Raw genomic sequence first — 26,193 nt, 5'->3', positions numbered from 1 at the left:
TTGAAAATTACATGTTTGTAATGTCTTGTCTCAGCAATGTGGCCCAGGAAGTGGTTGAAGAGGGTTCCATACCAGACCACTGACCTAGTTAACAAACAATAAATAAATATGAATGTTTCATGGGTGTCAGCAAGTTATACCTCCAGTAAGAGCTAATTTCAGACTGCAGGAGGACAAGATTCCAAAAGCACATGTGATTAAGAAGCTATAATTGCCTTATATTCAAAGTCAGTTCAACATCAGAAATCTTCCAAAATGTCATCCAAGAGATACTTGAAGAAACAACGTACACAGCTTTACTAATGATATAATTGTATAAGGGAAGACCCAAAATCATCTAGTTGTAAGCTATTTTTGATGCTTAGACAGCAGATTTTGCCTTGAGGCATGCATGGTTTGCACTCATAGCAGAGTTTTCGAAGCATGCTCCATGGGCCATGACTGGTCTTGCTTCATAAGACTGGCTTTACATGTTCATTCTATGTGATGTTTCTAGCTGGTGGAATGATGATCTAGCAAGTCAGAAGGTATGGTTGTCTGTTAAACCCACTTCTAGATTTTGAGACCAGTTGATTTCCCAAGGAAAAGTTATTACCTGAGAAATGGGTAAAGCCTACAAAGATGATTGCAAGTCTACAACAAATGTAATGAGCTTCTGAAAATACTGTAATCCTGTCCTTTATTACAAATACTGTCATATGCATTTCAGTACCTAAGGCTTATACACTATCTAGTTAGGTAAATATTCTCTGCATGGCAACAACAAAAAGGCTTTCAATGTTGGTAATTCTTTAACAGTATGCTTATTAAAGCTTACTTGCATCTTACAGTCTCAGACAAGCTTATCTCATGGTCATTAAAGCATTGCGACTTAAACACAGACTCAACAGGTACTGCAACAACATGCATTTTCTGAATAAGCAGAAGCATAAATCAACAGTATAAAAATATGACAGAAAACCACAACATTCTGCAAAATCAAGGACAGATGAAAAGCCACTGTAGTACTTGTGTCTACCTTGGATGGGGGGATACTCTGCACATTTACACTACATAACTGCTCCTAGCCTTGCTTGGACACATCCAGAGTCACTACATGGATGAGTGGGATGCAACAAGTATGTCACAATTTGAAATGTCACTGGCTGATGGTGATGGCTCTCCTGACACATTTGTCATACCTCTCATCCTCAGAGCAAGAAATCTGGACAAAGCCATAAACAGAAGTGGGACAAAGGCCCAAAAATAAGGACAATTTTTAAATATTGCTCTTATAAACTTAGATATATAATAGAATAGTATGTATTGGATTAGTATGAATTTTCTGAAGGGTATGAAATCTGAAACTCAAATGTCAGTCATTATTTTCTAACTTCAGTCTTTAATGATTTGCTACTAATTTGCCAGAAACCACAGTTTTATAAAAAACTGAAGAAAAATGTGATGCAAAAATATAAAACAGCCACACAACACAGCTGGGAACCTGTCAAAGAAGGGACACTTTTTTAATATTAGTACTGTTAACTTGAGCAGCTGACAAAATAAGAGAATCTACATGGATTTCTGAAATTAAAAGTAATCTATAACTCTGATCATTACAATTATTTCTCAATTGTAAACCCTCCACCTTTTCTTCCAAATTTGCCATTTTGCAGAGGGATTATTAGGGGGAGAGCAACATTTTGAGCCAAAATTGGGGGCAGTTGAGAGGTTTGGATATACATAATTCTATAAAGCAATTTATTTGTGCATACCTCTCAACCTCTTAATGTAGGAAATCTGGACAAGGCCAAATATATTGGGGGAACATACAAAAAGTACTAAAAAATGCTCTTGTATAAACTTAAACAGTTGACAGAACAACAGGTTTTGCTTTAGCATGCATTTTTCTGAAGAGTATGAAGTCTGAAACTCAATGTATGTCATTATTTAGTGACTTCATTCCTAAATGATTTGCCAGAAAACCACAAATTTTATGAGGAACAAACCAAAAATAAGAAGCAAAAATCTATTCTGCAAAAATCTGGACATGTAAGAGGTACAGATCAGCCGGGGCTGTCTGAGTTTCCCGCCTTTCCCCCTCACAAAATCATGGTCGAATGGGGCATCCCCCCTGCAGCTATTCCAATGTCCCATTACTTGGCTATTTCACCCCATTTACCATAAACAGTGTAATGTGCATACTGCTTTACTTCTATGATAATTGGATTTCATTTAAAAGTTTTATTTTACATTTTACAGCACAAACACTAAAAGACATTTCCTAAACAAAGCAATGCAGTCTCACAATGAAAATAGACTTAGCATTAAATCTTCTCTACTCTTGAAACTCACATTCATTGAAACAGCATTGAAACCCACATTCAAAGAAAATACACCTGACCAGTGGCAGATAAAGATTAACTTTGGTCTATTTTCAAATCATAGGCCCCTTGCACAGGAAACATACATGTGTTCTTTGATACACCATCCTGATTGTATTAAATTATATTCCTTGTATAATACAGTACCATTGTCAGAGGGTGTTTTAAATTTATTGTTTTGAACATTTTTCCGGTAAACAATGAAACAAAAGACATGCAACAATAATGACAAAACTGCCCAGTTCAGAACATTTCCATCATAAAAGTCTAATCAAACTTCTATAATCCACCAGTATCAGTAAATATGCACAATTTCTGCAGAAGTAAAAGTCATCTAAATAATTCCAAAATTAAAGAGATCTGTAACTAATGAAGAGGTTGCTGCTAGCTAACAACTTTATATTTCATTGGTTCATATACAAATGAAGTGCCTGTTGCCCTTGAAGAATAAATTGCCTATGTTACATTAAAAATGATAAGCTGGTAATATTGCAATATAGAATGGATGCAAACTGATAGCAGGTTCATTGTTACTAGGTATCTCCACCAAAGAGGATATTCTCAGGACTGCAGCATCCACCCCCTTTAAAAGTACAACACAGTACAGTATCAGCAATGCATCTCTATACTGTGGGAGTATAACCCACAGCCTTCTGCATCGAAAGCAAGTACACTACCTGTTGTGCTATTAACAATGTAAGCAGACTCAGCATAAGCAGCACCAAACTTCTCTTCAAGCTCTCAGCTCCTTGTAAAATCCACTCGACACACAACTGTATCTCTCAACTTTAAAGCACATGAAATCTGTCAAAAGCCAAAATTTATTGGGGGTGACAAAAGCCCAAAAACTAGGGACACATTTTAAACATTGCTTGTATAATCTTGGAAAGTTGCTAGAATAAAATTACTGTGTTACCACCATGCATTTCACTGCCAAGTCTTGAACCCAGTAGCCTTTGCACTACAGTCAGAGCAACATACCACTATGCCAACTCAGTTGTTTCTTGAAAGACAGGTAGACTGAAACTTAACTCACCATAGCTCTCAACCTCTTAGCAGAAAACACCTAAACAAAGCCAATAATGGGGGAATACAGCTCCCAAACATATTCAGTGAATTCAGTTCTCAGTATAGCTCTCAACCTCTTAGCACAAAAAACCTGGACAAAGCCAATAATGGGGAAATACAGCCCCAAAATAGGAACAAATGTTAATCTTATAAACAGAAAATTGCTAGAATAAGAGGTTTTCTGTTACCATGTACTTTCTGAAGAATTCAAATGTCTGTCATTATTTAGTGAATTAAAAATAAAAAAAAAACACAAATTTCACAAGAACAAAAATATGAAGCAAAAATTTCACAAATGGTGGTGGGTAGAGAAATCAAGCTTTTGCTACCTGCTCCCAAGGTACAGCGGTTTGAGTCTAGCCACCGGGTATATTTAACTGAGGCATTTCACACACACACATACACACACACACACACATGTGACAGGTAGATGGCTCTGGTTCAGAAACCTCTTGGAACAAAGAGTAAATGGACACTTTGGTTACTTGGAGTAGGCAGGGGGCACTGTCATCATACACATATGTATTCCTTTAGGTTAGCCTAGAACTCTACCTTGCTTGAGTTCAGTCCTTTTCTCACTGTGCACCTGTGTTTTTAAACATTCTGTGCCCCACTGATATAGACCAAAAACATTGAACTAAGCCTCATTTCTTTGTTCAGTTATTTTATTTATTTATTTTGAAGAGGCAAAAAAAAACAGTTTTGAATTAGTTTGTGCAACAGACATTAGGAGGATAATAATGGCACCTCCCAAAATAGGTATTTCAATCTTACTTCGGAAGAAGGGAAGAAAGGCTTTCACTGGTTTAAGACAAAATGCAAATGTAAGAATTATGAAAGCTCACAAGGGAGGAGGTTTGTTTCTCATGCACTCTGAGGAATATGAACAAAAAATATTTATGTAACAAAATGATGATACATATTTTAGAGCGGATAAGAACTTTGCTTTTGAAAAGTATTTAGACATGGATGAGTTTATTGAGCATTTATTTACTTCACAATTAACACCTTTTTCATCTTTAGGTAAATTTTTTAAAGGTACTCAGTCCCCACATTCCAGTGTTTTGGGTATCCTCAAAATGCACAAATGCACCCCGCCACGCACACACTGTTGCTGGGTCCAAGACTGAACCATTTGCAGTTTTTGATGAAACTCATTTAAACTTGAGGTGAAGGAAGTTAAGTCTTTAATTTTAATTTTTAATTCTAAGGAATCAGAGATCTTCCAAGCAGAGAAGTTTCCTCATTGTTTGTTGTTGGACCCAGTCTATTGACATACTGGGTTTGTGAGACTTCAAGGGACACCACGGAGACTGTTTAAATCTTTAATTTTGGATTCACAAGATTTTATTAAGTGGCTGAGAACTTGTCTTTTTCACTGTAAGTGATTTCTTAGTCACTGCCATTGTTGCCAGTTTATATACAGTGATTCCTCACCAAAATAAGTGTGTTTTGGGATAAACAATATTTATTGAATTTTGCCTTTCTAGGGGAGAGAGGTTGAGTTACTAGGTGACTGACTCAAAACTGTTCTATATTACAGTTTCTTTTTTTAAATAAAGTTGTTATGAACAGGCAAAATGAGTTGCAATGGGTACAGCAATTGCCCCTGTTCTGTTAATGTTGTAATAGTACAGTGGAAAGAGAAATCGGCTTTATATTCACCTCTTATTTAACAATTTTAAACTGCTTTTTAGATTTATTGATTATATTTTCTTTGTTTTGAGAGGAAGTAAAGAGGAATTGGCTAACACCACTTTTTTCATTTTAAATTTTGTGTTGATCCTAGCAGAATAAACGTTTTTGATGTGACAACAGTCATATATGTTACACAAAACAATTTTAGCACAGAATCTTTTAGTAAGAATATGTTCGGTAATTTGAAGCTTGAATATGAAAGTATGCATCCTGTTATATTAAGAGAAACAGCTAAAGTCCAAATGGATAGGGTCAATAGGCTCACAGTGAATGAGCAAGCTTTTTGGGCTGGATTAAATTATTAACAGATAGGTTACTGCACTGATGTTATTTATGAATGAGAGAGAGAAATATTAGAAGAAAGGAATTCAAAATACTGTCCAGTGATCTTGTACACTGTTTACAAGCCATAGAAGGACAATAATTTTAATGTGGGCTTGGCTTTTAGTTTGACATATAGCCCTGATACTCCAGCATAACAGAAGCTGTTATTCAGAAATGGAGAAATCTCACACCAAATGATATTAAAGAGATTGTGAGAGATGTGCCTATCTTTGTAAATAAAAAAGAATATTAGTACTGAAAATATTTTAGAGAGTCAGTAAAAGGCAACAGTTCAAAAAGATGGCATCAGAGGGTCCTTTTCTTAAATTAGATGTAATCAATGTAAATTTATAGCTAAAGCAACCTGCTTTTGTTTTGTTTTTTTTTGTTTGTTTTTCCATGCAAATAGGGTATATGAAGTACCATGGCATTTCAATTACAAATCTAAATATATTATTTATGCAGTGGGGTCTATGAGTTGTGATGTTTTTATGTAGGGAGAGCCATACACAGTCTGAGAAATAGATTTACAAACATAATTATTCTGTTTCAGTACAGAATGACAACAATGCACAAATCTTCTAAAAGCCCAAGTGCATTACCAAAACATTCCATCAAATGTAGTAATTTAAACATCTTTTATTTTATGTATTAGATGTTGTGAAAATGGATTAAAGAGATAGGGAACTTAATTACTTAGAATGTAAGTAATATTATTGGCAAGCTTTTCTTAATTCTAGAGTGCTGTTTGGCTCGAATGATCATAATAATTTTAAAGAAGCTTTAAAAAGAAAACCACTCAAGTATGTGGTATGGTCTGGACAAGTGAGTATTACATGATCTTACTGTATTTAATTGAAAATATTAATTGTGTTAGTCAGTCTGATGAATTCTCAAGGACAGAGACAGGAGCATTTACTGGTTATATGTCGAATAAAGATTTTTGCCAACTTGTGTACCCACCTACCTGTTTTTCTCTTCCTTCTGTACAGTGTTGAGGACTGAACTGATAGTACTTTTATATTTTTATTTTGAAGATGGCTGCTCCACATGTATTTTTTTTTTTAATGCTGTTATGTCTTGTTCATTAATAATCCAGTTTAATCTTGAATTTACTAATTGTTCTTTTTCTTGTTAATGTGGTACGTTGAACCAGGCAGTTACTAAACATGCTGATGGCTATGTATTATTGCAGGTCTGACTGGACATGCTTATCAACAAAATCTATATTAAAAAACAATAATATCTTAACTCTGATAAGAGAAAATAAGAATTCACCAAGTATAGGCTCATTTTATGGATTCATATTCTCAGAAAAGGAGGTATCTCCTGATCCCATTAAAAGTAGAGACTACCATTTAAAGATCCAACATCCAGGAAGAGCCTTTTATGTATGGCAAAGTAATATACAATATCCATGAAAGACTATTCACCAATCAGTGTGCTACTTAGAAATATCACCAAGGAAGACTTGTGCTGCATTTGACCTTAGAATTATGAGAAATCAGTAAATTACTGTAATATTGTTTAATTTCTGATCAAGTTATGTCATACTTTTATTCTGGCAAGAATTAGCTTGTTGTAAATTAAAATCTTGTAGGCTTAGGTACTGTTTTAATTCAAAAGCAGAAAAATCACTTTAAACACAACGTATGCTAGCAGATCACTCGCAGATGTAGCAAAAATGTATGTTACTTGTGCACAGAAAAAAAGAAGTAACTGTACATGTCTGGCTGTAAACCTTTTCATATATATATATATATATATATATATATATATATATATTGGAAATAAATTCATGCTGGTTACTGATCACAAATTGACATCAACCCATATGTAAGCCACTGCTAAGAACACAGATATGGTATATGAGGCTACACAGCATTATGATGTTCTTAGTTTATATATAAGAGAGAAAATGCAGCAGATTTCATGTCAAGACACTGAGTAATAAATATGAACATCTGACAATAAAAAAATCCAAATTTGCTGATGAATTTCAGTTTTATTACATTAAGTTAATTTCCTAAACTCAAACCTTAGAAAAATATAGGAAGAAGCATATAATGATCCACTAATACAGCAATTTAAAACACTTTCTGACCATTTGACAGTAAAATAGAGATGGTATGCAAAATATTCCATTCTTAAGAAATATGCTAACACAATTAACTCACTGTGGTTAAAGTTTATTTTAAGAGGAATTAAGTGATGCATACCTCAGTCATTACAAGCAGCAGCTTTATAGACTGCAGGTATGATTCATCATGGGCTAGTAAGAGCAAAAACCTTATTGAGAGAGATCTAGTTTCCATATATTGCCAGGCACATTGATACTATGAGTTAGGGTCATATAAAATGTCTAGCAAGAGTTCAGAACAAAGTCATATAAAATGTTAAGTAAATGTTCAGGTCAAGACTAGGCAATGTGCAATGCCAGCATTACTGGCACAGACTCAAACAGAACTCAGTGCAGATTTTTATGGTCCTTAGCATACTAGTGAATATATATCTAATCTGATGGTTACAATAGATATCCAGTTGTAAAAATCACACAGTTCAACATCTGCAAATGCTAATTTTAAACCAGCTTTAAAAAGAAAACCACTCAAACAGCAGTTATGGTATCCGAGTAATGGACAAAATGTGGTATGTGTGAAATCTTTAGAATTGATGATGCACTGCCATTTAAGGGGTAGCAGTTTATGAAGTTTGTCATATGCATGGGATTTACACACAGGCAGGTAAGAATTCTGTGGTCACAGGTAAATAGACTAGTCAAATGATTTACGCATATACTTGGAAAGATCACTGAGATCAGTATACAGCAAAAGCATTCCATGGAAGCAGTTCCTTACTTTTTTCTTAAGAAACTGTAGAGCAACCTTTTGGAACATTACAGAGCATTCACCTGAACAAATCCTGTAAAAGACCAAATTCATTAAAAAAGTTCCATCATTTAACCAAAGAATATTTCATGAGAGAAGGAAGCAAACTTGAAAGAACATGCTGGCAAGACAGCTTATTGCATGCAGCATAATTTTGAAGTGGGAGAACAGAACAGTAAAGCAATTAAGATCCAACAAAAATATTGTTTTCCACATAACCTTACTTCATAACTCACCTAACACAACCTTACTGCATGTATAAATAACACCAACAGTTACAGTCATTTAGAATTTGACTGTGAAGAAGATTCTGGAAGAACTCCATAGCCAGATGTTTTCCATTAGTGTGGAAAAGGCCCTGCAGTTACAAAACACATCATTACAATCTATGTAACATCATTACTGAACATCACTTCCCAGTCATCGACTGACACATTATAAAATTCCAGATTGTTACCTCATCCAGTGAAGCCTCTACCAATTGAGTGATCGCACAGATTGTCAGACACAATTAAAAAAAGTATTTTTAAATAACCATTTTTTTTTGGTGGGCAATCCCTGCATCCTCATGTGGGGAAGGTGGCTGTGCCCCCACACCCATTGCAGCTTATATATACTAACTCCAACTTCACACAAACATGATGAAATGGAAACAATTGTTACTGTGTAACACTGTTTCCCCTCATCTGTGCTTTGTGCCTCCAAGCTGACATCTTTAATTTAAATTTAAATTTATTTTATTAATTTGTAAAACAGACAAGTTAAATGGCCATCATGGACCTTTTATGGCCACAATCTGGGCCACAAGAGCAAGGGAAAGGTAGTATGTAAGGACATGTCAGAGTATCCAATCAACCTGCATTTTCTGGGAGATGGGAGGAAAACAGAGATCTCAGAAGAAGCCCATGAAGGTACTAGAAGAACATGCAAACTAACACATACAGAGCAGATGTTAGAATTGAATCTTAGTCCCTGGAGCCATTTAGCAGAGATCTTAACCAGAGATCCATTACCTGCCATTTTTTGTGAGAATAGCGCTGCTCGGTGATCAGACCTTGCAATCAGTAGCAGTATAACAACAAGCACAGTATTCACTGAGTAAGTAGCCAATATGTTTTCAGATATCAACCTTGCTTATTCAAAAGCTGGTCTAATGGTATAGAGGTAGGGCATCTCTTTGTGCTACAAGTGACCCAGATTCAGGAATGGGCTTGGCTCACTGGTAACATCAGCTGAGGAACAGGATGAAGTGACTGCCAAACAGTTGTCCTATAGTGGGGAAGGTTTCAGGGGAAACTGCTGCTTGTGTAGCCTCTGGTAAAGATCAGTAGTCTTATAGGTACCATATTTAACTGTGGGAGGAGTACCACAACATCATGATGGATCCTTTACCCTCCTGGTCATATATTGCCATAAGATCAACTGCTACCCAGCAAGAGTTACATCAGGAGTGCCTAGGAAAGGACCAGTTGGGAAATCCAGGGATGTGGAGACAGGGTAACCACAGAAATAGCCAGAGACCTAAATGATGTCAAGCAAAGCAAATAAATGCTTATTTTAAAAGCTCTGACTGCTAATGATTATTATTATTTATTATGTCATGTCTACCATGTGGTATTCAAATATCTATGTGCCATGAATTATTTTCACTAAAAGTGCTTGGAAAAATATTTTAAACATTTTAATGAAAATGTACTTTTATTTTGAACAGTGCCTTTAAACTGCTTTTTTACCTTTTCAGAGTAGTATAAGAAAATAAAAATGTTATTTTTTTTTTAAAATAGGAAACTTTACATTGAATTATCACTTTTGATGGGTCTACTTCATACCATCAAAATTCCACGTTATTCAATCCCACATCATTAAGATGAAATCAGCGAAAACCCACTTCAGCAAAAGACTGGACCATTAAATATATTCCCAGGGTAAGTAATCACTAATACAAAAAGTCACAAAAACAAAACTGCACCATCCTCAAACCACCCAGGTGGGGGGATATGCCCTCACCAAGCCAAAATGTGGAAGGCTATGCCCCCCACCCTCCTAACTAAATATACCAACTCTGAGATTGCAATATAGTTGGGAAAAGGGCAAGGTTCACCTTTTGGCCCACAGGTTACTTACCCTGGGAATAGTTTTGCCGATCTGGTCTTTCGCTAAATTGGGTTTTCATTGATTTTGTCTCTGCGATGTAGGATTCGATAATGTGGGATTTTGATGTTTTCAGATAGCCCTCTTATGACATAGGCAAGCATACATTTATATAAATGAAAACTAATCATATTGACATATTTTCAGTTGCAAACATTATACATCACTTATAATCTTCTATACAGTAATCGGCAGTCAAACTTTACATAAATCATTCAGCTCTTGCCTTTCATTAAACTTATTCCTCCTCCAAAACATTATTCTGCATGTATTGTTCTCACAATTCCCATTTTCTGCATGTATTGTTTTCACAATTCCCATTTTCTTCTAGGTAATTTCCTCCTACTCTTTTCTAAAGATCCCGTTTTTAGTTATTTTATCTCTGTTACTATATTCACAATTCTAGTATGATTGGTTTAGACTTTTATTTCCATTTTCTAGTAATTGCTTTTTTGACAGCCACCAGAATTAAACTCAATGAGGCCATACTATGTCTAGGCAATTCTGATTCTGTATCACAGCTCAAAAAATAATTTCTTTAGTAACATCAATTTGCTCAACCAATACTTCTGAAAGAGCAGTCTGCAGAGACCTTTTAAAGTCTGCCAACTCATTAGACTGCCAAAAAATATATTTCCCAATTACCTCCTTCTTCCCCATCATACCTCCAACATTTGCTGCCTACCTGAGGAAAACTTCTTTAGATTCTGCTTGGGGTATAAAATGCTTATGCAAATACTTCAAGCAAAAATTCTAAATATTCTAGACTTTGTTGAATATTTAGGAGCCATACATATATTTTCCCATTCTTTGTTTGTGAATTGCTTATCCAGTCTCTCTTCCCAATTCTTTCTAACCTCCCTGATTGATTCCTGTAGTTATCATACAATATTTTATATACCCTACTAATTATCCCTTTTTTAACAGCAGCTTCTGTTCTAGATTCTACTAAAAACTCTATCAGTGCTGGTCTTTCAGTTAGGATCCTCCTAGTCCTTTCTCTTTGTCGATACTATATTAATCCTTGATAGGGAAGGCAGTCTGTAGCCTGCAGTCCAAATGTATTTTTGGCCTCTTCCCATTCTGTTACTTTTCACTTTTTAATAATTTTGTTCCCAATACCTTGGTTCCTTTGCCATTTTCTCCCATAAATTCCAGTCCCCTCTTAGCTATTATTTCCCTAAAATCAGAATCTCCTTTGTCCATTCACATGTTGGCTTAGATCTTAGAATACTTTCTGCTTCTTTATGAATATAATATTCTGTATGGTTATTGTTATTCTGCTTAAGGATCTGCATCCAAAATCCTAGTCCCTCCTTATTCCTTGAGCTTCCCCCTGTTTCATCATCATCCCTTTCCACTTTGAATTATAGCTTTCTGCTTGTGCTATATATAGGAGACTTAACTGTGTGGTTCTGAAATACCCCATCAAACCAGGTAATCCCAAACCACCATCTGCTACTGGAAGGATCAGCTTATCTCTCTTCACTCTTGCCCTTTTCCCTTAGCAGATAAAATCCTTCAACTCTTTATTAATTGCTATCCACAACTACAGAGCTATCAGTTTCTCAGGTTTTTCTATTATATTTTGTTTAGTCTTTTCCCATATATCCTTAACTGCCATAATATAATCCTTATTAACCCATACTCCTAAGTACTTCATTTTATCATGTCCCCATAAATATGGGTATTGCTGAACCAATTCATGTGTGATTACATAGTTTGCAGCTATTGCCTTTGTTTTATTTTCATTAATTTTGTATCTCAAAAACGTAAAACTCTCAGAATGTTCCACAACACTGAAATGTCCTTTTCTGGTTTTATCTGGCACACAATAATATTCTCTGCAAATAAAGTCAACTATTTTGATTACCTTACCAATTACATCCTTGAAATTCCAAGTCCCGTATTTTCTTTGCCAATGGTTATAAATATAACACTAAAAACCAAAATGCTGATGGAGTGAGTGAATTCTCGTTACCTGAACCACAAAAAATATTCACTCAAAACAGTTCCAAATGAGGGTATGAGAGCAGCAATGGAAGAACACAGTAGTAGTCCACAAGGAATATAAAGTCACAACACCAGAGTCGCTTGAATTGTAACCACAAATTTAATAACGCTTAAGCCAAAAGGACATGCTGAGCTCCTTCATCAGAAATACTTTGAAATGTAGTCAATACTGCTTATATACACCAGTGCAGTTTATTGAATGATTGAATAATTCATTAATTGATTCTGATTAAAACCTTATTGTCTTAAAGCTTGAAACTAAAAATTGCAAACATTCTTTTATTACATAGTATTTAAAAAACCTATTGATACCAAAAACATTATAATAAAAACATTATAATAAAAACCATTTAATCCATGTTATTAAAAGTAAAAGCTTTATGCTAAAAGAATGGTTAAAATTCAACCAACAACCTATAAAATATTGTATTTATGTGTTTGCAGTACTTTTAAAAAGGGGTTTGTTTTATGTTGTTGTATTCTTTGTCTCCATCTAGTGACCAAAATTTGAATTATAGTTTAGCTGCTCTCAATTTGAGAACAGGTACAATTGAGAGCACATCATTCAAACCAGGCTCCCTGGTAGCATCTAAGACTATCTGCCAATATAGTTCCCTGTACTCTAATTTAGTTTCCCACATGCCACCCCTGATTTCTTTAGGTACTATTTCAAGTACAAAAAAATAAAATGTTGAATTAACACATTTTTGTGAATGTCGGAATAAAGCATTATTACTATTCCCCTTTTTAATTTCATAAGTATGTTCATAAATTCTGGATTTTATTTTTCGCTCTGTTTTACCAACATAGAACGAAGAACAGGAGTGGCATGTGGCAATGTACACAACTCCTTGTGTGTTACAATTGGCAAAAGCCTTACTCGTAATAGTTTTGTTACGATCAGGAATATCTAAAAATGAGCCGGTTTGAATATATTGGCACTGTGAACAAGAACCACACTTAAAAGTTCCCTTTTTGTGGTTTTGAAAGTTCACAGTGCCTGTACCACCATATTCAAAGATGTTTTTTAAATTTGTATCCCTTCTGTATACAAATTTGATAGGTTCCTTCTTCACTCCATCCAAGTCTGTAATTTCTTGGAACCTTTCCCATTCCCTGTTTAAAACACTTTTGAGAATAAAGGAATCCCCGGTGTAATCCATAATGTATGCTGAAGAAAAATTGCTATCAGTATTGGAAGGAATTGATTCATCAGTTACATCTGTTGACATAGGTTTATTATTAGCATTGGATTCATATGACCCTAAAATGGGTGAAAATCTGTCCTTCCTACCTTCTAACACTATTTCATACACTTCATCACATAAAAAGATGGGGTAACCCCTTTCTTTAAACATATCCATAATGAACTTGCTGTCCGTCAAAAAATCCATATCCTCAGAAGTCATTCTACTAGATCTTATTAATTGGCCCTTTAAAATATTTTTCTTTTGACCAAAAGGATGACCACTGGAAAAGTGGAGGTAGGAATTGGAAAATGTCGGTTTTCTGTATACCTTGGAAATGAAATGATTATCCCCCTTTTTTAATAATACATCCAGATAATTACATTCATCGTGACTTATGGTATATGTGAAATCCAAGAAATTAGTACTCTTTTTTATATATTCTAAAAATTGATAGAACCTTTCAAGTGTATCTATCCAAAAAATAATAATATCGTCAAGAAAGCGCTTGTATAAGACCCAAGAATTACTAAATTCACTAGAAATAATATATTGTGTTTCCCACCAGGATAATACTATATTAGCGTATGTTGGGGAGCATTTTGCCCCCATAGCCACTCCTTTTTCTTGCCTGTAAAATTCACCATGGAAAAACATATAATTATTTCTTAACACAGTTTCCATAAGAACCAGGCAAGTCCTGAATGTATCATTATCGAGCTCTCCTTGATGCAACATACATTCTTCAAGCCATGCTAAACCCGTATCATGTGGTATACTACCAAAAAGATCAACTATATCTAAAGTAATGAAAATAATATCTTTAGAAAATAAATTAGGCGTGATTTGTCTCAAGAAATCCCAAGAGTCTTTAAGAACAACAGTACCCTTGTTAGATAAACACTTTAATTTTACATCCACATACTTGGCTAAGGGAGTGGTAATGGAGCCCTCAGAAGCCACAATCAATCTTAATGGGGGATCGTTGGGGTCTTTGTGGACCTTGGGGATTCCGAAAACTGAAGGTACCCTTGGATTTTGATTGTGGAGATAGTTGAAAGTGTCCAAATTAATGCTGCCCTCCAAAAGTAAATCATTGAGTATGATATAAATTTTACTTTTGGAAATGTTAATTTCATTTAAGGAAGCCTTAGAGTAGTGGGAAGCATCATTTAAACACTGTATCATTTTTGATTCGTATAATATGGCATCCATCACCACTGCACCCCCCCCCTTGTCTGGTTGCATAATTCTAATGTTTCTGTTGTTCTTTAAAAACAATAACAGTTCCTGTTCTTTTTTAGTTAGATTTGAAGTAACATAATGGGAGCGTACTGTATTTCTAATTTCTCTCTCCATTACACGTTCTAAATTCTTTAATTGAGGATGTAACGGGGGATTAAAAATACTTCTTTTCTTCAGCTGTGTCTCATGGTTTGGGTTGGTAAAATTAGAGGGTTGGTTACCAAACATAATACTTAAATTTTGTTTTCTTAAGAACAATTTGAGATCTACTATGGCTCTAGGAATGTTAGTCTTCCTTAGTGGAATAAACTTGAAACCTTTTATAAATAACTCAAAAAGTTCAGTAGTGGTATCCAAAGAACTAAAATTGAAAAGTTTGTATTGTTTAAACTCAAATACATTTGAACTCTGTTGTGTAATATCTCCCACCTGTGTCACTCCCTGTAGTTGTTCCTGGGGGGGTGATAAGGTTTGTTGTAATACACTGGTGGTCGATTCCGTATCCTGTTCGACCTGCGTGGTGGGGGAACATATTCTAAAGGGAAATCCAAATCTTGTATACCATCCTGACTATGGTTAGAAATAGCATCACCATTGTTGTTAATAAAATCAGAATCAGTCACTACTTCACCTTTAAATGTGTTGTGTGGTTTGGGTTTGGGATACGCTGTCCCTGACTGATAAGCTTGAATGTCCCTCTCCATCTTTGAAACCTTTCTTTTCATGTTTTTAATACACTCTTTCTCAATATTAGTAAAAATACTATTATAAATCACCCTCTCTGTTTCCACATTATACAATAAATCATTAATGATTTTAGTATTAACTTGTGTTATTTTGCCAACTAAATGTTCTCTAACTCTGTCATTTTCTGCAATAATGGCCTTAACAATATCTAATCCACAGTTGTCAAAGATTTTTATTAGTTCTTGGTGAAAGACAGAATTTTCTTCAACTCTGTTTGGATACTTGCACACCCGTAAGCCTTTGGGTACAATCCCCTTATTAATACATTCCTGTAAATAGGTAGAATCACACCCCAACCTTTCATACTTGTCCACATAAAAATATAAAATATCCAAATTTTCCTTATAAGACACGGAAGCAGAATTGTAATCATAAGATTCACTATTTGCAGAATGCATACTGAATTTTTTATTTAGAAACCCCTGTAAATCAAAGGGATTAGTAGCATTGTTAAAGTCACCTTGTTTGCGTGTAAAACGCTTGTCTCGTTGACTTTTTGGTTCTGCAGCTGGTGAACAATGTCCGTGGGTGTTGTTTGCACCTTCTGAAGCTCCGGTACGTAAAAGTCTGGGAAACTCATCAAAATCATCTAAGTTCAATACATCAGAATTTACTGCTGGTTGAATATTGTTATCTAAGGCTGTACTTCCCTCTAAAGCTGTTTGAAGAAAACGCTCACCATTGCGAGCAGCATCCGAACCAGGAAGTAAATTAGCAGTCCTTTGACTTACAGGAACAGTTCCTGTATTGACTTTACGTTGATCGGAACTATTGAGACATTGGTTGACCAAAGCAGATAAGGTAGAACAAACAGGGGTTAAAAGCTCAACAAGTTGAGACAATTGACCGATAACCTTGCGTAATTCACCTTTTTCAACCATAGTAGACTCGTTGCTGTTCTCTGCCCCTGGAGCCTCAGCCATCAAAAAATGAACGAAAAACCAAAATGCTGATGGAGTGAGTGAATTCTCGTTACCTGAACCACAAAAAATATTCACTCGAAACAGTTCCAAATGAGGGTATGAGAGCAGCAATGGAAGAACACAGTAGTAGTCCACAAGGAATATAAAGTCACAACACCAGAGTCGCTTGAATTGTAACCACAAATTTAATAACGCTTAAGCCAAAAGGACATGCGTTTTCGAGCTCCTTCATCAGAAATACTTTGAAATGTAGTCAATACTGCTTATATACACCAGTGCAGTTTATTGAATGATTGAATAATTCATTAATTGATTCTGATTAAAACCTTATTGTCTTAAAGCTTGAAACTAAAAATTGCAAACATTCTTTTATTACATAGTATTTAAAAAACCTATTGATACCAAAAACATTATAATAAAAACATTATAATAAAAACCATTTAATCCATGTTATTAAAAGTAAAAGCTTTATGCTAAAAGAATGGTTAAAATTCAACCAACAACCTATAAAATATTGTATTTATGTATTTGCAGTACTTTTAAAAAGGGGTTTGTTTTATGTTGTTGTATTCTTTGTCTCCATCTAGTGACCAAAATTTGAATTATAGTTTAGCTGCTCTCAATTTGAGAACAGGTACAATTGAGAGCACATCATTCAAACCAGGCTCCCTGGTAGCATCTAAGACTATCTGCCAATATAGTTCCCTGTACTCTAATTTAGTTTCCCACATGCCACCCCTGATTTCTTTAGGTACTATTTCAAGTACAAAAAAATAAAATGTTGAATTAACACATTTTTGTGAATGTCGGAATAAAGCATTATTACTATTCCCCTTTTTAATTTCATAAGTATGTTCATAAATTCTGGATTTTATTTTTCGCTCTGTTTTACCAACATAGAACGAAGAACAGGAGTGGCATGTGGCAATGTACACAACTCCTTGTGTGTTACAATTGGCAAAAGCCTTACTCGTAATAGTTTTGTTACGATCAGGAATATCTAAAAATGAGCCGGTTTGAATATATTGGCACTGTGAACAAGAACCACACTTAAAAGTTCCCTTTTTGTGGTTTTGAAAGTTCACAGTGCCTGTACCACCATATTCAAAGATGTTTTTTAAATTTGTATCCCTTCTGTATACAAATTTGATAGGTTCCTTCTTCACTCCATCTAAGTCTGTAATTTCTTGGAACCTTTCCCATTCCCTGTTTAAAACACTTTTGAGAATAAAGGAATCCCCGGTGTAATCCATAATGTATGCTGAAGAAAAATTGCTATCAGTATTGGAAGGAAATGATTCATCAGTTACATCTGTTGACATAGGTTTATTATTAACATTGGATTCATATGACCCTAAAATGGGTGAAAATCTGTCCTTCCTACCTTCTAACACTATTTCATACACTTCATCACATAAAAAGATGGGGTAACCCCTTTCTTTAAACATATCCATAATGAACTTGCTGTCCGTCAAAAAATCCATATCCTCAGAAGTCATTCTACTAGATCTTATTAATTGGCCCTTTAAAATATTTTTCTTTTGACCAAAAGGATGACCACTGGAAAAGTGGAGGTAGGAATTGGAAAATGTCGGTTTTCTGTATACCTTGGAAATGAAATGATTATCCCCCTTTTTTAATAATACATCCAGATAATTACATTCATCGTGACTTATGGTATATGTGAAATCCAAGAAATTAGTACTCTTTTTTATATATTCTAAAAATTGGCTTAAGCCTTTTGGCTTAAGCGTTATTAAATTTGTGGTTACAATTCAAGCGACTCTGGTGTTGTGACTTTATTTTCCTTGTGGACTACTACTGTGTTCTTCCATTGCTGCTCTCATACCCTCATTTGGAACTGTTTCGAGTGAATAAATATAACACTACTAACTAAGGGGAAAGAGGACACCTCTGCCTGGTTCTCTGTTCAAATTGAACTTATCAGAGAGGAACCCCACACACACACACACACACACACACACACACACACACACACTTTAGTTTTCACCTCTGATCCATCATATATCCTTCTAATTTACCTTATTATTTTGTCAGGGAATGCAAATGCTTCCATTGCCCTACTCATAAACTCCCAGCTTACTCTGCTGAATGGTCTTTCTGCATCAAGACCCACCAACAACAGTGGTATTTGCTTATATTCTGCTTCCCCCAGATAATCCATCCATCCACAAACCCTTTTTCCCATTTTTGCACATGGGACTGGAGTGTCATTTCAATAGTGACAATCATCTAGAGCCAAGATTTACACCACTGAGTGACTAGCCCTGCCATGGTAACCCTCCCACTGGATAATGATTGTTCTATTAATGTTGTCAAATGTTTGGTCCCCTAATCATTGTTCTATTAATGTTGCCAAATGCTTGCCACCCCTCCATAAAGCCATGTTGATCCATATCTATGAATTTTGGCATAACCTTTGCCATTCTTTTAGCCATTATAGACAGAGACACTTTATAATCATGGCTTGGAATCAAATTGGGCCTATATGAAGCTGGATCTGATGGCTCTTAACCATATTTAAGAAACCAAAACAAGCAAAGTTCCTAAGGCACAATGCCCAGCACAAAAGGCACCAATAAACATGTCAGGTGAATCTTCAAAGGTTTAATACACATCAAGGTTAAGCGCTTTCATCACAACGTGACTTCTTCAGAACACTACTAACCATTCTCCAAACACTTTTATATAATTAATGCATCACATGACTCTTACACCTGACATACTTATCTAATTAAAAAAGTTTCCAATTAAAAGTGCTACAAAACTCACTAACACTGTATGAATTCCCCCTGTATACATACATTTTAGAAAAACATTCTGAAAAATACATTCATAAAAAATACATTCATAAAAAAATACACTTTAAAAAGTACACTTTGAAAACCATACATACACATTTGCGTTCATCCTGATATACATATTAATAAATCTTCACCAAGGTGAAAAACCATATGCTATGGTCCACAACATTTTATAAATATTTTTTCCTTCTATATTATATTTAATAAAATGGGGCTTGGGTGACCACCCCTATAAAAACTCATACTGCCTATGAGTGCCCGGTGTTATCCAAAATTGGTTTAATAGATATATGTTCGTTAATTCCCGGGTGTTCAGAGGCATTTAGCCTGATTTGCCACCTAACCTCTCTATCACCAACTCTCTTTTTTATATCTCCCCCTCTCACATTGTCATCGACGTGTTCCAGGATACCAAATTTAAACTTTGAACATTCCTTATTGTCTCTCAAATGCTTCCATAGGGCATTGTTGTCATCTTTTTTTCTAATGCTGTAGTAATGATCATAAATTCTATTACGTAGGCACCTATTTGTCATGCCTACGTAAATACCAGGACAGTTGGTACACAAAGCCAAATACACTAAATTCTTAGTCCTACAATTCCCCCTGTGAAAACTAATTTTAGTTTTATTGAAATTTTGCAAAATAACAGTTGATTCCTCACATATGTAGTGGCATTGCTGACAGGTCCCACACTTACTTGTTCCCTTACGTGCCATACTTACTTTCTTGTTGTCCTTCCTTTCCAAAAGACTTTTCATGTTGTACCCATTCTTGTGGACAAAACAGGGCTCATTCCCCACTATCCTCAAAACTTCACTGTTGCTATGGGGGCAGCATGTGCCCCCATATATGCTAATCTCGTGGTGTTCGATTGGGAAAAAGAATTTGTCTTCAAATCTAAATGGTACAAATATGTCACTTGTTACCTAAGATTTTTGGACGATATATTTGTTTTGTGGAAGGGTAACAGCAATGAGTTGGACGAATTTTGTGCATATTTGAACACATGTAGTGAGAGTTTCAAATTCACTTTTAACAAGGATAGGGTGACTATACCATACCTGGATGTTAGGATAAGTATTGAAGATGGAAAGTTTAAATCTAACATATATAGGAAAAAAACGTTCAGTAATTCATACTTGCACTTTTCTAGTAGCCACCCAATGGCCCAAAAAAGAAACATAATAAAAGGGCAATGTATCAGGGTGGCTCGGATGACGTCTCAAGAGAATGAAGTGGTGGAGGAAATGTGCAAGGTGAAGGAATTTTTCAGGGAGAGGGGTTACCCTATGGACATGGTTGAGGACGTGAGTGAATACGTTATTAAGGAATGGGGAAACAAGTATAAGCCCTTATTGGGGAACGATCAAGGTACAGGTCCAGTAGGTAATGAGCAGGTAGCAGGTCGGGAAGTAGATAGTAGGAACTTTAAAAGGGCCTGTGTTATACAATATTCCACACATAGTAGAGGCATCAAAGAAATACTACAGAGGAATTGGAAAGTGTTGCATGCTGACAGTGAAGTTTTGATGATAGTGGGGAATGAGCCCTGTTTTGTCCACAAGAATGGGTACAACATGAAAAGTCTTTTGGAAAGGAAGGACAACAAGAAAGTAAGTATGGCACGTAAGGGAACAAGTAAATGTGGGACCTGTCAGCAATGCCAATACATATGTGAGGAATCAACTGTAATTTTGCAAAATTTCAATAAAACTAAAATTAGTTTTCACAGGGGGAATTGTAGGACTAAGAATTTAGTGTATTTGGCTTTGTGTACCAACTGTCCTGGTTTTTACGTAGGCATGACAAATAGGTGCCTACGTAATAGAATTTATGATCATTATTACAGCATTAGAAAAAAAGATGACAACAATGCCCTATGGAAGCATTTGAGAGACAATAAGGAATGTTCAAAGTTTAAATTTGGTATCCTGGAACACGTCGATGACAATGTGAGAGGGGGAGATATAAAAAAGAGAGTTGGTGATAGAGAGGTTAGGTGGCAAATCAGGCTAAATGCCTCTGAACACCCGGGAATTAACGGACATATATCTATTAAACCAATTTTGGATAACACCGGGCACTCATAGGCAGTATGAGTTTTATAGGGTGGTCACCCCAGCCCCATTTTATTAATTATAATATAGAAGGATAAAATATTTACAAAATGCTGTGGACCATAGCATAAGGTTTTTCACCTAGGTGAAGATTTATTAATTTGTATATCAGGATGAACGCAAATGTGTATGTATGGTTTTCAAAGTGTACTTTTAAAGTGTATTTTTTTATGAATGTATTTTTTATGAATGTATTTTTCAGAATGTTTTTCTAAAATGTATGTATACAGGGGGAATTCATACAGTGTTAGTGAGTTTTGTAGCACTTTTAATTGGAAACTTTTTTAATTAGATAAGTATGTCAGGTGTAAGAGTCATGTGATGCATTAATTATATAAAAGTGTTTGGAGAATGGTTAGTAGTGTTCTGAAGAAGTCACGTTGTGATGAAAGCGCTTAACCTTGATGTGTATTAAACCTTTGAAGATTCACCTGACGTGTTTATTGGTGACTTTTGTGCTGGGCATTGTGCCTTAGGAACTTTGCTTGTTTTGGTTTCTTATTTGTGGACTGTTCCTAGTATCCAAGTGTTATCTGTTGAGAGGGGGGAGAACATGGACTCACTGGATGAATTACCGTCTATTTTTTCACCAAGGAGAGACGAAATAAAATGTTTGCAGTCGGAAATGGCCATTATGCGAGGTGAGCTAACAAGGTTGTTAGAACTCATGTCGCAACCTAACTCTACAGCCGCCAATGCGAAACAGATGACGTCGACGCGTGGAGGAAACAGACTAGAGGGATGTGAGGCGCACAATGGCGACTGTGCGGATGGGAACTCTAAGGACAAGCCGGCTTCCAGTAGGTCGCGTTCCGAGGATCTTGGACAGGAAAAATCTATACCAGGAGCCAGCAGGAACGGATCGGAAGGGGAAATAAATGTGTCGGGAGCGAGACCGAAACGAACTGTCCCTAAAAAGACTTACGCCTTTACGGCGCAAGGGAGAGATAAAGGTACTGTAAAACAAACTTATTCTCATACTCCCCATGTGCGTTACAACTATCACACCTTCTTAGAAGGGCAGTACGAGTTTGGAGTTAATGGGAGTGATGCAGTTAACAAAAATGTTCACGATGGTGGAACAGGAGAAAAAAGCTTAAAAGACACTATTTTTTTGTTTGGCAAGAAGCTTAAAGCTTTGAAAAGCTTACAATTGGACAATAATTATTTAAAGAAATGTTTGGACAACAAAGTAGTGCCCATAGGGTTGCGTTTTTTCAAGACTCCTATGGGGGTAATATTGGATGAAAATAGTAAACATGAATGTAATAAGTTATTTGATGGCTTTGGGTTTTCTTTTATAAAGTTCATAATGGAGTGTAATGATAAAAGAATCTGTATGTTAATAACTGAGTTGGATGATTTGAATGACATCATTGTCCACGATTTAATGTATGAGGAGTTTGAAATGTACTATGAATCCCAGTTTAGCTGGGTAGCTGGCATTATTGAAAAACAGTATGAACGGAAATGTAATAAACTTAATAGGGACATAGAGCAGTATAAAAAAGGTGATGTGTACATGTGGGAAAAGAGTAGGAACAATGTTCAGCAGGATAAATTCAAGGGAATTAAAAACGGTGGATATGTTGGGGGGGCCAATTACAGTTATCAGAGACCTAAGAGGTACAATAATTATCAATATAGGGACCACCATTATAACCATTATGAGGAGCAACCATGTGGTGAAGTTTTTTTAGAGAGACATCAAGAGTGGGAAGGGAACCACATGGGGTACTCGAGAGGGAGGGGAGAATTCATGGAAAAAAGGGGGGGGGCAAGACCATCAATACAAGTACAATTACAAAAACAAACCTTGGGATCCATCCCCGAAAACAACCACCCCAAGATTATCAAGATCAATGAGATAGTGAGTTCATATGACAATTTCCACATATATAATTACACAGATGTGGTTCTTAGTAAAGAACATTTCACGTTCTTCTCTAAGGGGATGAAATTTATTCCTGAAGGGTCCTTTAATTTGGTAGACTGTATACTTGATGTCAAGAAGTACGTTAGGAAATTGAATTTAAGTGTGAAGTTTGATGGTACCGTATATGCACCTAAAGAGTTTAGTACTAAGAGTACATACACACCCCCCCTGAACAATATATTAGAAATTTATGAGAAACTAGTGATAAATGATTTGTATAAGTATAGTAAGCAAAGTAAGTTTGGAACAAGATTCAATTTAACTAGTGAAGAATATAATATACTGAAGGAGATACAGGGAGATAACAGGATCCGGATTATGAAACCGGACAAGGGGGGTGGGGTAGTACTTTACTATTATAGTGATTACAAGAATAAAATTATGGAATTGTTGTTAAATTCTGGCAAATACAAGGTGTCGTCAAGGAACGAAGTACATATAGGGTACCACAAAGTGGACATGATATTAGAAGATTTTTTATTGGAAGAAAGGATAGGCAATGAACTTTATAAATTTTTGAAGGTAGAACATCCAATAATAGGCACCATTGTAGGTATCCCCAAGGTCCACAAGAGTGTAGGGGACCCACCTTTTAGGCCAATAATATCAGGAAGTCAGGCAAAAACCTTCCCTATGGGAAGGGTGATTGACAAATGGCTTAAACCAGCATTACGGAAAATACCACATTTAGTATATGATTCATGGGACTTTCTTGGTAGATTACAACCTGAATTGGTGAAAGGGGTTGAATGGTTAGTGACCATTGATGTCATAGACCTTTTTTCTAGTATCCCTAAGGAGGAGGGTTTATTGAGGTTTCACGAGAGTATGAACAGTTTGGGAGTGACATCAAGTGAAAAATGCATTTTATTGCTAGAATTCATGGAGACGGTGTTAGCGCACAATTATATATTTTTTGAAGGGGAATACCACCAACAGATCAAGGGAGTTGCTATGGGGGCAGCATGTGCCCCCATATATGCTAATCTCGTGGTGTTCGATTGGGAAAAAGAATTTGTCTTCAAATCTAAATGGTACAAATATGTCACTTGTTACCTAAGATTTTTGGACGATATATTTGTTTTGTGGAAGGGTAACAGCAATGAGTTGGACGAATTTTGTGCATATTTGAACACATGTAGTGAGAGTTTCAAATTCACTTTTAACAAGGATAGGGTGACTATACCATACCTGGATGTTAGGATAAGTATTGAAGATGGAAAGTTTAAATCTAACATATATAGGAAAAAAACGTTCAGTAATTCATACTTGCACTTTTCTAGTAGCCACCCAATGGCCCAAAAAAGAAACATAATAAAAGGGCAATGTATCAGGGTGGCTCGGATGACGTCTCAAGAGAATGAAGTGGTGGAGGAAATGTGCAAGGTGAAGGAATTTTTCAGGGAGAGGGGTTACCCTATGGACATGGTTGAGGACGTGAGTGAATACGTTATTAAGGAATGGGGAAACAAGTATAAGCCCTTATTGGGGAACGATCAAGGTACAGGTCCAGTAGGTAATGAGCAGGTAGCAGGTCGGGAAGTAGATAGTAGGAACTTTAAAAGGGCCTGTGTTATACAATATTCCACACATAGTAGAGGCATCAAAGAAATACTACAGAGGAATTGGAAAGTGTTGCATGCTGACAGTGAAGTTTTGAGGATAGTGGGGAATGAGCCCTGTTTTGTCCACAAGAATGGGTACAACATGAAAAGTCTTTTGGAAAGGAAGGACAACAAGAAAGTAAGTATGGCACGTAAGGGAACAAGTAAGTGTGGGACCTGTCAGCAATGCCAATACATATGTGAGGAATCAACTGTTATTTTGCAAAATTTCAATAAAACTAAAATTAGTTTTCACAGGGGGAATTGTAGGACTAAGAATTTAGTGTATTTGGCTTTGTGTACCAACTGTCCTGGTTTTTACGTAGGCATGACAAATAGGTGCCTACGTAATAGAATTTATGATCATTACTACAGCATTAGAAAAAAAGATGACAACAATGCCCTATGGAAGCATTTGAGAGACAATAAGGAATGTTCAAAGTTTAAATTTGGTATCCTGGAACACGTCGATGACAATGTGAGAGGGGGAGATATAAAAAAGAGAGTTGGTGATAGAGAGGTTAGGTGGCAAATCAGGCTAAATGCCTCTGAACACCCGGGAATTAACGAACATATATCTATTAAACCAATTTTGGATAACACCGGGCACTCATAGGCAGTATGAGTTTTTATAGGGGTGGTCACCCAAGCCCCATTTTATTAATTATAATATAGAAGGATAAAATATTTACAAAATGCTGTGGACCATAGCATAAGGTTTTTCACCTCGGTGAAGATTTATTAATTTGTATATCAGGATGAACGCAAATGTGTATGTATGGTTTTCAAAGTGTACTTTTTAAAGTGTATTTTTTTATGAATGTATTTTTTATGAATGTATTTTTCAGAATGTTTTTCTAAAATGTATGTATACAGGGGGAATTCATACAGTGTTAGTGAGTTTTGTAGCACTTTTAATTGGAAACTTTTTTAATTAGATAAGTATGTCAGGTGTAAGAGTCATGTGATGCATTAATTATATAAAAGTGTTTGGAGAATGGTTAGTAGTGTGCTGAAGAAGTCACGTTGTGATGAAAGCGCTTAACCTTGATGTGTATTAAACCTTTGAAGATTCACCTGACGTGTTTATTGGTGCCTTTT

This window comes from Protopterus annectens, chromosome 8.part0 (genome assembly GCF_019279795.1).
Source record: "Protopterus annectens isolate FY-2018-M chromosome 8.part0, PAN1.0, whole genome shotgun sequence".
NCBI classification, from domain to species: domain Eukaryota; kingdom Metazoa; phylum Chordata; order Ceratodontiformes; family Protopteridae; genus Protopterus; species Protopterus annectens.
Note: the sequence above shows the minus strand (reverse complement) of the source record.